The 12,412-nt window shown below is 38.1% G+C and overlaps 1 long non-coding RNA gene across 2 annotated transcripts in view; it reads left to right on the top strand.

The window, feature by feature from the left end:
• Positions 1-12,412, top strand: part of LOC137225883 (uncharacterized) — a 193,001-nt gene that overhangs the window by 165,325 nt on the left and 15,264 nt on the right. The window lies entirely within an intron of this gene.

Here is a 12,412-nt window from a genome sequence, read left to right as displayed (position 1 = left end):
GTGTATGTAGTAAGCAAAAACAATGGTTAGCTTCATACACTTTCCTTTTTAAGCCATACTCCAGAAAAGAGGTAAAAAAAATCAAATTAGATAGCAAGATTTCCAGTGAGATAAGTTTGCCCATCCTTAGTTTATCTTCTGCAAATGAGCATGTGCAAAATAGTCCACCTACTGTTCTAGTTGCCATGGTTTAATGCAGTTCCACTGAGTGATCCTATTAACCTAACCTTCAATTTGCTGGTGTCTGAACTCTGAATTACAGCTTACAAACATAGTTTAACAGCTGGTACAAGGGCTTCTTTTGAATTTTTAATCATATCAATTAAAGATTACTGGAGATGCTTCTTTAGACTTCTTCTAGGAATGATCTAATATATAGAAAGTCAAGTATAGATAAGCCCAAGGGAATTGAAACACAAAGGTACCAGGCCTGGAGACACAAGGCTGCACACTCTGCCCAGCAGATTGCAAAGCGTTCATTAAAAATTACATCTTAAGCAACGATAACATTATAAAATATTACACTGTCCTCAAATGTATAACATACATTTTGTAGTTACCTTCAGAGGGTCATTAGTCAAGTAGAAGTGAGCGTAGAGTCCAAACTCTCATTACATCAAAACCTTAAATTGTTACAGAGATTAATCAGAAGATAGTTAATCAACATTCTGAAGAATTACTTGACCGTGGTTATAGAATTTCTTAAAAACAGCAGTGGTTTTCAAATAAGATTTTTGTGAAATTTACTGAATACTGAAATTAATTTAGTGGGGCTTGACCAATACTTTTTAAAGAACAAAACAATAGAATAGGAGATGTCAGAACGTATCTCATTGAGCACAGTTCAATTGCTGTGTGAGATTTTGTGTTAGCTGTGTGTGTTTGTATGTCTGCATGTGTATGTGTGTATGTGCTGGGTAAAATGTGTCTTTTTTCGCTCTGTTTAAGAGCAGTTTGAACAACTGTTCTTGTAGAATGTTTTAATTTAATTTGAATTTCCAAAATTCTTACTATTCCAGTGTATTGTCTTAAGAATATATGTAGCACACATAATCAGGTATATACAGAATAGTAATATTGACATATAGCAAAGTTCATGTTTTTAGTAACATCTAGAAAAATGCCCAGAATATGTCAGTTGTCTATAAGATATAGTGATTTGAGGGCAGAAATATTTAGCATTAACATTTGTCATTTTAAAAACTATATACATGTGTATACGCATTTAGCTAAACTCTTTTCTCTACTGTTTATTCCAGCAAGAGCATCCTTATATGCTAAAAGTTGCAGCGGATAAGTTTAGTACAATTGGCTATGCCCTTGCATATCATGTCAGCAGACTGGTGTTTTGGAGTATGGGACAATTCTTTGTTTAATATTTCAAATTTGTGCACTTATCAAGTATAAGGACAGTTATACATCTGTTAGAATCATTTACCAAAATACTTAGAAAAGTTAAATTAAAAACAAACCAAAATATTAGGGCAGTAACCAAAATGATGCATGGGTCTTCCCCATTCATAATTCTGTGAATTCTCCAAAAGGTTCCTCTCCTAATAGCTGCCATGCATTGTTGTCTGGTTGTCTGGACAAGTGCAACTCAGCTTTGTTTTCATAAACATGAAGATGTGTGTGTTTCTTTTGCGCTACTCCACACCATCTTTTTAAGAATAAATAAGTATATTTGTGAGAAGCTTGGATCACGTGTTAATCAATTCAAAGGTTGAGAAAAGTGATGCATTTAGTTCTTTGAAACAGTACAAATCTTCTTCCCATCCTGAGAATCTGTACACAGCTCCCTTATTTCCTTTAAGTCTTCAACGAGACTACTGAGAAGAGAAATTTACCTTTCTTTGTGACTGTGTATAGGCTTTATTTGTTTTTTTATAGTTTGATATGAACAGGGCAAAGCTAGATAAATGCAAAGGAATAAATGAAGACAGTCCAGTTAACTGAAAGGGCTCAGGACTGGCCACAGAATAAGGAAATGCACTGAGACAATGGTTTCAATAACTGATACGGCTCCTTGTGGTGAGGCAATAAGGCAAGAAGTAACAGAGGAGAACAGATTTTGGAGAGCTTTTGAATACTTTTCTTACCATGTGATGAAATGGCTGCTTAAAGCACTGGCTGCATTTAATTATTTTTATTTCAATTTTGTTTTTTTTAAATGTGGTTACTTCATAGACACATTTATTTTCCAACATCAGCTCCTTAGTAGTATAATATAGAATGCCTCATTAGCAATGGAAAATGGGCTTAAGTTCCTAGCAGGAATGTTCTGAATAATGTTTTTCGATGTGGAAGAAGTTAGCAAGGGAGATTATAGAACCTCTTTCATCCCCCTGGAGGACTTTAAAACAAGTAAGAACTTTTTATTCAATCCGCAAATTTCACATAAGGTCTATCCTCGTTTACTGGTACTGGTTTTCGTTCAGTTAAGTCCCCCAACCCTTGTTCTGCATTATGCTGCCTTCGCTTGGAGAGGCCACAGGAGAGAATAGAAATTTGCCTACTCCCCTGGGAGGAGGGCATGTGTGTCACTCAAGCAACTGTACTGATATGTTACCCTACACATACTCTCCTTCTCATGTTCTCAATTGTCATGCAGGGGTCCGATTAGTGCAGTGGTTTTCAAAATGTGGTCTCTGGACTAAAATCATCAGCACCACCTGGGAACTTGTTATAAATGCACACTTTTGGGTCCCATATCAAATTAACTAAATGAGAACTCTCAGGGTTGAAGGAGGTTGAACTTCTGTATACTTAGGTATGGAATGTTCTATCAGAATTGAAATAAGCAGTTCAAGCAAATGTCTGGAAAACATGGTGAAATCACCACCCACAAAATGACTACAAAAGCAGACAGAATGTTTTACCTGGCTATGTCCACTGCCCAGTGTACGACACAAATATTTGCACGTTGAATGTCTGCTCACACTTATTTAGGCCATAAGAACCAATTCATCCTAGATGGCTCAGAAAAGTTCCTCTATATAGTCAACAAATATTTGTTGAACACTTGGTATGGACTAAACACTGTGCTAAGCAGAGGATGTACTTTGAAGATGATGGTCATAGGTCCATTACATCAAATCCTCTGCAGAAATGAGAAAATTATTTGTAGAGCTGAATCAGGCACTCTTTTTTTTTTTTTTTTTTTTCAGCTGCTGATGCTACCACAAAAACTTTTAAAATTTCCAATAGTTTGTGCCCTGCAGGTGGAAAAGCCTTTCCTACCAGAGAGGATGGTTACATCCCCCCTGATGAAATTTCCTCCGCCTGACAGTGTGTTTACTGAGAATGCTATCTTTAGGGCATTCTAAAGAAAGGCAAATGACAGTACCAGAAAGTGCAGCAGCTGAGATGCTTGCATGTGCCTCTAACTCAGATCTGAAGGACGAAGCTGAAGCGTCGGCCGCAGCTGGGAGAATAGGGAGCAGAACACTGGCGATGGGCAAAATGGTTATTCATTTCCTCTCTTGTGATCTTTCAGATTTCATTTTTGTGAATCTCAATACATAGTTGAGACTTTTCCCAGATTCACAATCAACCCTGATTATCTTCCTCCTCTCTCCACTTTTCCCTTTTTAGTTTCTTGGAAGCTGTTAGAGGAAAGAAGATTAAAAACTATCTGGCATGAACATTCTTGCTTTTTTTTAGGTCGCTGAATATTTGTCTAAGAGTTGAGAAAAAGAGACAAAGGAGAGAATAAGGCCAAGGGATAAAGAGAGACAGAAAGTTTTGTTTCTCTTCAAATATATTTTTCGTCTCTGACCTCACATTAAACTTTGCAGTGCATCCAGTCATAATATTTACATAATTTTAAACAGGTAGTGATTCTTTTGGTGACAAAATTATTATACAGTGTTAATCCCCTCTTACCCTCTCATGGTTTGGTAGCTTTTTATTTTCCTTGGGCTTCAGTGCATGTGGACAATTTAGTTTGTGTGGAGAACCTAGCAACAGCTTGATTGCTTTAAGCTGTTCATAGCTTTTTTTTGCTTACCTGAGCTCACTTGAGCATCAACTCTTAAATTCTCTACAGCTATTCTAGACCTATATATGAACACAAGATCCACATAGTAGTTGAGGATGTACTAAGTGCAGGATATTGAGAGGGACAGCTCAGGCTACAGCCTAGAAGCTCCATCTGCCTTGGGGCCTGTGTCTTTATCCTGAACAGGAGTTTCCAGTGGTCTGCAGCAAGACTTACTCAGTGAAGAGATTTATCAATAAATTCTATATACATTAAAATTTATGGGGCTAGTTTTGCAAAAACAAAAGCTTTAGGTCATGAGGGCAAATGAATATATCAAATGGTAGATTCACAGTCTCCCCCTCCCACCTCCACTCTTCTCTACCCCGCCGACAGATGCTGAAAGATGTGGAGAAATGCTCAAAGTCTGGAACTCTAATATGATTAAATTTGATAGGAATAATTGTAAGGCCCTACACTGGGATTCAGAAACAAAGTGCACAAAGGTAGGAGAGGAGGAGATATGATTTGGCAACAGCATGTGTGAAAGAGGCTTAGGCATTTAGTTGACAATAAGCTCAGTAGGAGTCAACAGTAATGTGGCTGCCAAAAAGGCTGATGGGCCCTGAGGCTGTATTAATGGCAGCATCGCATTGTGCTAGAATAAGGGAAATAATGGTGCAGCTCCACTGCAAGCTGCACACACAACTCCTGGAGAGTACAGGCAACCCTGTGGGCCCCTCGTGGACCCGTTTGCAAGGACCTATGACAAGGCAAGTAAAGGCAATAGGAATTACTGCATGTAAGGAACAGTTGTGGGAAATGAGGCTTACCTCTAGGAAAGTATTAAGAAGTACGTGATGCTATGAGTAATGGACTTGTCAAAAAAATTAGAGTTATTCTACATGATCAAGAAGAAGAAAGAGAACCACTTTGTAGAAATCTTGGAGAGAGAAGTTAGAAAAATAGTATGGGCATTGCAGGCAGACAACTCTGGCATGGGCTTCTGGCTTATAGGACTACTCTGTTAGCTTGAACAAGGTTTTTTTTCTGTCTTTTTTAACCTCTATTTTCATACTCATAATGAGGCAGGAGATAGATGGGCCCCAGGCTGATCAGATGGAGTTCGTCCCCTGTGGACAGAAACTCCATAACAGCAGGATAATTGGAGGGTCTGAGCCCCGCCCAGATAAGAGATAAGAGACCACATATTTCTCATTCTTGAAGTCAAGTAGACCTTCGCTCCTTGGAGGTCAAAAGGGGAGTGATGACAAGCTACCCATAGGCCTCTGCACTGGAATCCATCTTGGCTAAGAAATGGGCGCACACACATGCGAGGATCCTGAGATATACCAAATACATACTCAGAGCCAAGCAAATCAAAATGATTGGCCAAAGGAAACTGGGAAGAAACGCCCCATATAAGTGATTTAAACTACCACGAGGGTACAACTCTCTCTCTGAGTACACCTGTGTGTCTATCCACACGTACTATACTCTTTTTCCTCCTAATAAACACTTTACTTGTTTCACTACTTTCTGTCTTTGTGGGAATTCTTTTCTGCAAAGCCAGAGGGCCAGAGCCTTGTCCCTGGCCACTGGTCTAGTGGCTAGGATTCAGTGTTCTCACTGCTGCGGCCCAACCTCAGTCTCTGGCCAGGAACCAAAACCCTGCTTCAAGCTGCTGCAGGATGAGGCCACCCGAGATCAATAATATGAAGATAATACCTACCTCATAGATTTGATATGAGAACTAGAAATAATGCATTCAGAATACCTAGCATAGAGCTTGCCATCACATGTATTCAGAATCTATAACAGCAGTGATCAGAAAGGTATCTACAGTACAACTGACAAATTGGGAAGAAATGAATGAAATGACTCTCATTAGAAATGGTGGTGAGACTGATGGACCAAAGGAAGTATAGAATTGGGTGTGGATAGGTGATTAATCAAATGAGGTATAGGGTCTCTCTGGATCGTGAGAGCTATGATAAACATCTTATAATATAGTGGTATATACAGAAAAATAACACATTAAAAATAAAACTAAAATAAAGAGCAGTGATTGAAGAGGAAACCTATGCAATTTTTAGTCTTATATAAATATTTGGGAAGAAGAAGATCTTTTCCTTTAAAAATCAGATACTTCATAAAGGATTTTAGGAGATAGTAAAAGCATTATTTAGTAGGGAACAGAGCTGAAATGGGTTAAAATTATCATGAATGTTACAGAACGTTTTTCTAAATTTTTTTAAACATCTTTATTGGAGTATGATGGCTTTACGATGCTGTGTTAGTTTCTGCTGTATAACAAAGGGAATCAGCTATGTGTATGTGTGTGTGTGTGTGTGTATGTATGTGTGTGTGTGTGTGTGTGTGTGTGTGTGTATATATATATATATATATATATATATATATACCCAAGTCTCCTCCTTCTTGCGTCTCCCTCCCACCCTCCCTATCCCACCCCTCTAAGTGGTCGTGAAGCACTGAGCTGATCTCCCTGTGCTATGTGGCTGCTTCCCACTAGCTATCTATTTTACATTTGGTCGTATATATACGTCAATGCTACTCTCTCACTTCGTCCCTGCTTACCCTTCCCCCTCCCCGTGTTCTCAAGTCCATTCTCTACATCTGTGTCTTTATTCCTGTCCTGCCCCTAGGTTCATTAGAACCATTTTTTTTTTTTAGATTCCATACATATGTGTTAGCATACGGTTTTTGTTTTTCTTTTTCTGACTCAACTTCACTCTGTATGACAGTCTTTAGGTCCATCCACCTGACTACAAATAATTCAATTTCTTTTCATTTTATGGCTGAGGAATATTCCATTGTATATATGTGCCACATCTTCTTTATCCATTCATCTGTCGATGGTCACTTAGGTTACTTCCATGTCCTGGCTATTGTAAATAGTGCTGCAGTTGCGATACATGACTCGATGTGAACTACGGTTTTCTCAGGTTACATGCCCAGTAGTGGGATTGCTGTGTTATTTGGTAGTTCTATTTTTAGTTTTTTAAGGAAGCTCCATAATGTTCTCCATAGTGGCTGTATCAATTTACATTCCCACCAACAGTGCAAGAAGGTTCCCTTTTCACCACACCCTCTCCAGCATTTACTGTTTGTAGATTTTTTGATGATGGCTATTCTGACCAGTGTGAGGGGATACCTCATGTAGTTTTAATTTGCATTCCTCTAATAATTAGTGATGTTGAGAATCCTTTCATGTTTGTGGGCAATCTGTATATCTTCTTTGGAGAAATGTCTATTTAGGTCTTCTGCCCATTTTTGGTTTGGGTTGTTTGTTTTTTGATATTGAGCTGCATGAGCTTCTTGTGTTATTTTGGAGATTAATCCTTTGTCACTTGCTTCATTTGCAAATATTTTCTCCCATTCTGAGGGTTGTCTTTTCATCTTGTTTATGGTTTCCTTTGCTGGGCAAAGGCTTTTACGTTTCATTAGGTCCCATTTGTTTATTTTTGGTTTTATTTCCATTTTTTTAGGAGGTGGATCAAAAAGGATCTTGCTGTGATATATGTCATAGAGTGTTCTGCCTATGTTTTCCTCTAAGAGTTTGATAGTTTCTGGCCTTACATTTAGGTCTTTAATCCATTTTGAGTTTATTTTTGTGTATGGTGTTAGGGAGCGTTCCAATTGCATTCTTTTTCATGTAGCTGTCCAGTTTTCCCAGCACGAATAATTAAAGATGCTGCCTTTTATCCATTGTATATTCTTGCCTCCTTTATCAAAGATAAGTTGACCAGGGCTTCCCTGGTGGTGCAGTGGTTGAGAGTCCGTCTGCCAATGCAGGGTACATGGGTTCGTGTCCCGGTCCGGGAAGATCCCATATGCCACGGAGCGGCTGGGCCTGTGAACCATGGCCGCTGAGTCTGCGCGTTTGGAGCCTGTGCTCCGCAGCGGGAGAGGCCGCAGCAGTGAGAGGCCCGCGTACCACACACACACACAAAAAAAAGATAAGTTGACCATATGTGTGTGGGTTTATCTCTGGGCTTTCTATCCTGTTCATTGATCTGTATTTCCGTTTTGGTGCCAGTACTATACTGTCTTGCTTACTGTAGCTTTGTAGTATAGTCTGAAGTCAAGGAGCCTGATTCCTCCAGCTCTGTTTTTCTTTTTCAAGATTGCTTTGGCTATTCAGAGTCTTTTGTGTTTCCGTACAAATCGTGAAATTTTTTGTTCTGTTCTGTGGAAAGTGCCAATGGTAGTTTGATAGGGGTTGAATTGAATCTGTAGATTGCTTTGGGTAGTATAGTCATTATCACAATGTTGATTCTTCCAAACCAAGAACATGGTATATCTCTCCATCTGTTTCTGTTTCTTTCATCAGTGTCTTATAGTTTTCTGCATACAGGTCTTTTGTGTCCTTAGGTTGGTTTATTCCTAGGTATTTGATTCTGTTTGTTGCAGTGGTAAATGGGAGTGTTTCCTTAATTTCTCTTTCAGATTTTTCATTATTAGTGTATAGGAATGCAAGAGATTTCTGTGCATTAATTTTGTATCCTGCTACTTTACCAAATTCACTTATTAGCTCTAGTAGTTTTCTGGTAGCATCTTTAGGATTCTCTATGTATAGTATCATGTCATCTGCAAATAGTTTCGGTTTTGCTTCTTCTTTTCCGATTTGGATTTTTTTTTCTTTTACTTCTCTGATTACTGTGGCTAAAACTTCCAAAACTCGGTTGAATAATAGTGGTAGAGTGGGCTACCTTGTCTTGTTCCTGATCTTAGAGGAAATGGTTTCAGTTTTTCACCATTGAGTACGATGTTGGCTGTGGGTTTGTCATATATGGCCTTTATTGTGTTGAGGTAAATTCCCTCTATGCATACTTTCTGGAGGGTTTTTACCATAAATGGGTGTTGAATTCTGTCGAAAGCTTTTTTTGCATCTATTAAGGTTACCATATTGTTTTTATCCTTCAATTTGTTAACATGGTGTATCACATTGATTGATTTGCATTGAAGAATCCTTGCATTCCTGGGATAAACCCCACTTGATCATTGTGTATGGTCATTTTAATGTGCTGTTGGATCCTGTGTGCTAGTACTTTGTTGAGGATTTTTGCATTTGTTCATAAGTGATATTGGCCTGTAGTTTTCTTTCTTCGTGACATCTTTGTCTGGCTTTGGTATCAGAGTAGTGGTGGCCTTGTAGAATGAGTTTGGGAGTGTTCCTGCCTCTGCTATGTTTTGGAAGAGTTTGAGAAGGATAGGTGTTAGCTCTTCTCTAAATGTTTGATAGAATTCACCTGTGAATCCATCTGGTCCTGGGCTTATGTTTGTTGGAAGATTTTTAATCACAATTTCAGTTTCAGCGCTTGTGATTGGGTTGTTTATATTTTCTATTTCTTCCTGGTTCAGTCTTGGAAGGTTGTACTTTTCTAAGAATGTGTCCATTTCTTCCAGATTGTCCATTTTATTGGTATATAATTGCTTATAGTAATCTCTCATGATGCTTTGTTTTTCTGCAGTGTCAGTTGTTACTTCTCGTTTTTCATTTCTAATTCTATTGATTTGAGTCTTCTCCCTTTTTTTCTTGATGAGTCTGGCTAATGGTTTATCAGTTTTGTTTATCTTCTCAAAGAATCAGCTTTTAGTTTTATTGATCTTTGCTATTGTTTCTTTCATTTCTTTTTCATTTATTTCAATATTGATCATTATGATTTCTTTCCTTTGGCTAACTTTGGGTTTTTTTTTTTCTTTCTCTAATTTCTCTAGGTGTAAGGGTAGGTTGTTTCTTTGAGATGTTTCTTGTTTCTTGAAGTAGGATTGTATTGATATAAGCTTCCCTCTTAGAACTGCTTTTGCTGCATACCATAGGTTTTGTGTCATCGTATTTTCATTGTCATTTGTTTCTAGGTAGCTTTTGTTTGCCTCTTTAATTTCTTCAGTGATGTCTTGGTTATTTAGTAGTGCATTGTTTAGCCTCCATGTGTTTGTATTTTTTACAATTCTTTTTTCCTGTAACTGGTATCTAGTCTCATAGTGTTGTGGTTGGAAAAGATACTTGATATGATTTTAATTTTTCTGAAATTTAGGAAGGCTTGATTTGTGATGCAAGATATGGTCTATCCTGGAGAGTGTTCCATGAGCACTTGAGAAGAAAGTATATTCTGTTTTTTTGGACAGAATGTCCTATAAATATCAATTAAGTCCATCTTGTTTAATGTGTCATTTAATGCTTGTGTTTCCATATTTATTTTCATTTTGGTTGATCTGTCCATTGGTGAAAGTGGGGTGTTAAAGTCCTCTACTATTTTTCTGTTACTGTCGATTTCCTCTTTTATGGATGTTAATGTGTGCCTTACGTATTGACGTGCTCCTATGTTGGGTGCCTAAATATTTACAGTTTTTATATCTTCTTCATGGATTTATCTCTTGATCATTATGTAGTGTCCTTCTTTGTCTCTTATAATTATCTTTATTTTAAAGTGTATTTTGTCTGATATGAGAATTGTTACTCTATCTTTCTTTTGATTTCAATTTGCATGGAATATCTTTTTCCATCCCCTCACTTTCAATCTGCATGTGTCCCTAGGTCTGAAGTGGGTCTCTTGTAGACAGCATACATATGGGTGTTGTTTCTGTAACCATTCAGCCAGTCTATGTCTTTTTGTTGGAACATATAATCCATTTACATTTAAAGTAATTATTGATATGTATGTTCCTATTACCATTTTCTTAATTGTTTTGGGTTGTTATTGTAGGTCTTTTCCTTCGCTTGCGTTTCCTGCCTAGAGAAGTTCCTTTAGCATTCGTTGTAAAGTTGGTTTGGTGGTGATGAACTCTCTTAACTTTTGCTTGTCTCTAAAGTTTTTAATTTCTCCATATAATCTGAATGAGACCCTTACTGGGTAGAGTAATCTTGGTTGTAGGTTTTTCTCCTTCATCACTTTACATAGGTCCTGCCACTCCCTTCTGGCTTGCAGAGTTTCTGCTGAAAGATCAGCTTTTAACCTTATGGGGATTCCCTTGTATGCTATTTGTTGCTTTTCCCTTGCTGCTTTTAATATTTTTTCTTTGTTTTTAATTTTTGATAGTTTGATTAATATGTGTCTTGGCATGTTCCTTGGATTTATCCTGTATGGTACTCTCTGCTTTTCCTGGACTAGATTGACTCTTTCCTTTCCCATGTTAGAGATGTTTTCAACTATAATCTCTTCAAGTATTTTGTCAGACCCTTTCTTTTCTCTTCTTCTTCTGGGACCCCTGTAATTTGAGTGTTGGTGCATTTAATGTTGTCCCAGTGGTCTCTGAGACTGTCCTCAATTCTTTTCATTCTTTTTTCTTTATTCTGCTCTGCAGTAGTTCTTTCCACTATTTTATCTTCCAGGTCACTTGTCTGTTCTTCTGCCTCAGTTATTCTGCTATTGACTCTTTCTAGAGAAAGAACCTTCTCTTTCTCTTCTCAGTCAAGATTATTTCATTGATTGCATTGTTCATCATTATTTGTTTGCTCTTTAGTTCTTCTAGGTCCTTGTTAAACATTTCTTATATTTTCTCCATTCTATTTCCAAGATTTTGGATCATCTTTTCTATCATTATTCTGAATTCTTTTTCAGGTAAACTGCCTATTTCCTCTTCATTTGTTTGGTCTGGTGAGTTTCTACCTTGCTTCTTCATCAGCTGCATATTTCTCTGTCTTTTCATTTTGTTTAACCTACTGGGTTTGGGGTCTCATTTTCACAGGCTGCACGTTCATAGTTCCCTTTGTTTTTGGTGTCTGCCCACAGTGGGTGAGGTTGGTTCAGTGGCTTGTGTAGGCTTCCTGGTGGAGGGGACTGTTGCCTGTGTTCTGGTGTCTGGGGCTGGATCTTGTCTTTCTGGTGCACAGGTCCACATCCAGTGGTGTGTTTTGGGGTGTCTGTGAACTAAGTATGATTTTAGGCAGCCTCTCTGCTAATGAGTGGTATGGTGTTCCTGTGTTGGTGGTTGTTTGCCATGGGGCATCCTGCACTGGAATTTGGTGGCCGTTGGGTGGAGCTGGTATTAGCATTGAAATGGAGATCTTGATGATGGATATTACATGGGCCAGGGAGGTCTCTGGTGGTCCAGTGTTCTGAAATCCGTTCTCCCACCTCAGAGACTCAGGCCTGACACCAGGCCGGGGCACCAAGGCCCTGTCAGCCACACAGCTCAGAAGAAAAGGGAGAAAAAAAGAAAAAAAATTTTAAAAATAATAATAAATTTAAAAAGAAAAGGAATTAGTTAAATAAAAAATTAAAATAAAATAAAAAGAGAGCACCAAAACCCATAAACAAATCCACCAATGATAACAAGTGCTAAACACTAAGATAAACATAAACATCAGAAACAAATCAGTGGCAGACAGCAAACCCCAAGTCTACAGTTGCTCCCGAAGTTCACAGCCACAATTTTGGAATGATTCATTGTCTGTTTAGGTATTCC

This window comes from Pseudorca crassidens, chromosome 6 (assembly GCF_039906515.1).
Source record: "Pseudorca crassidens isolate mPseCra1 chromosome 6, mPseCra1.hap1, whole genome shotgun sequence".
Taxonomy (NCBI): domain Eukaryota; kingdom Metazoa; phylum Chordata; class Mammalia; order Artiodactyla; family Delphinidae; genus Pseudorca; species Pseudorca crassidens.
The sequence above is the reverse complement of the archived record's forward strand: the minus strand, read 5'-3'. Positions and strand labels throughout refer to the sequence as shown.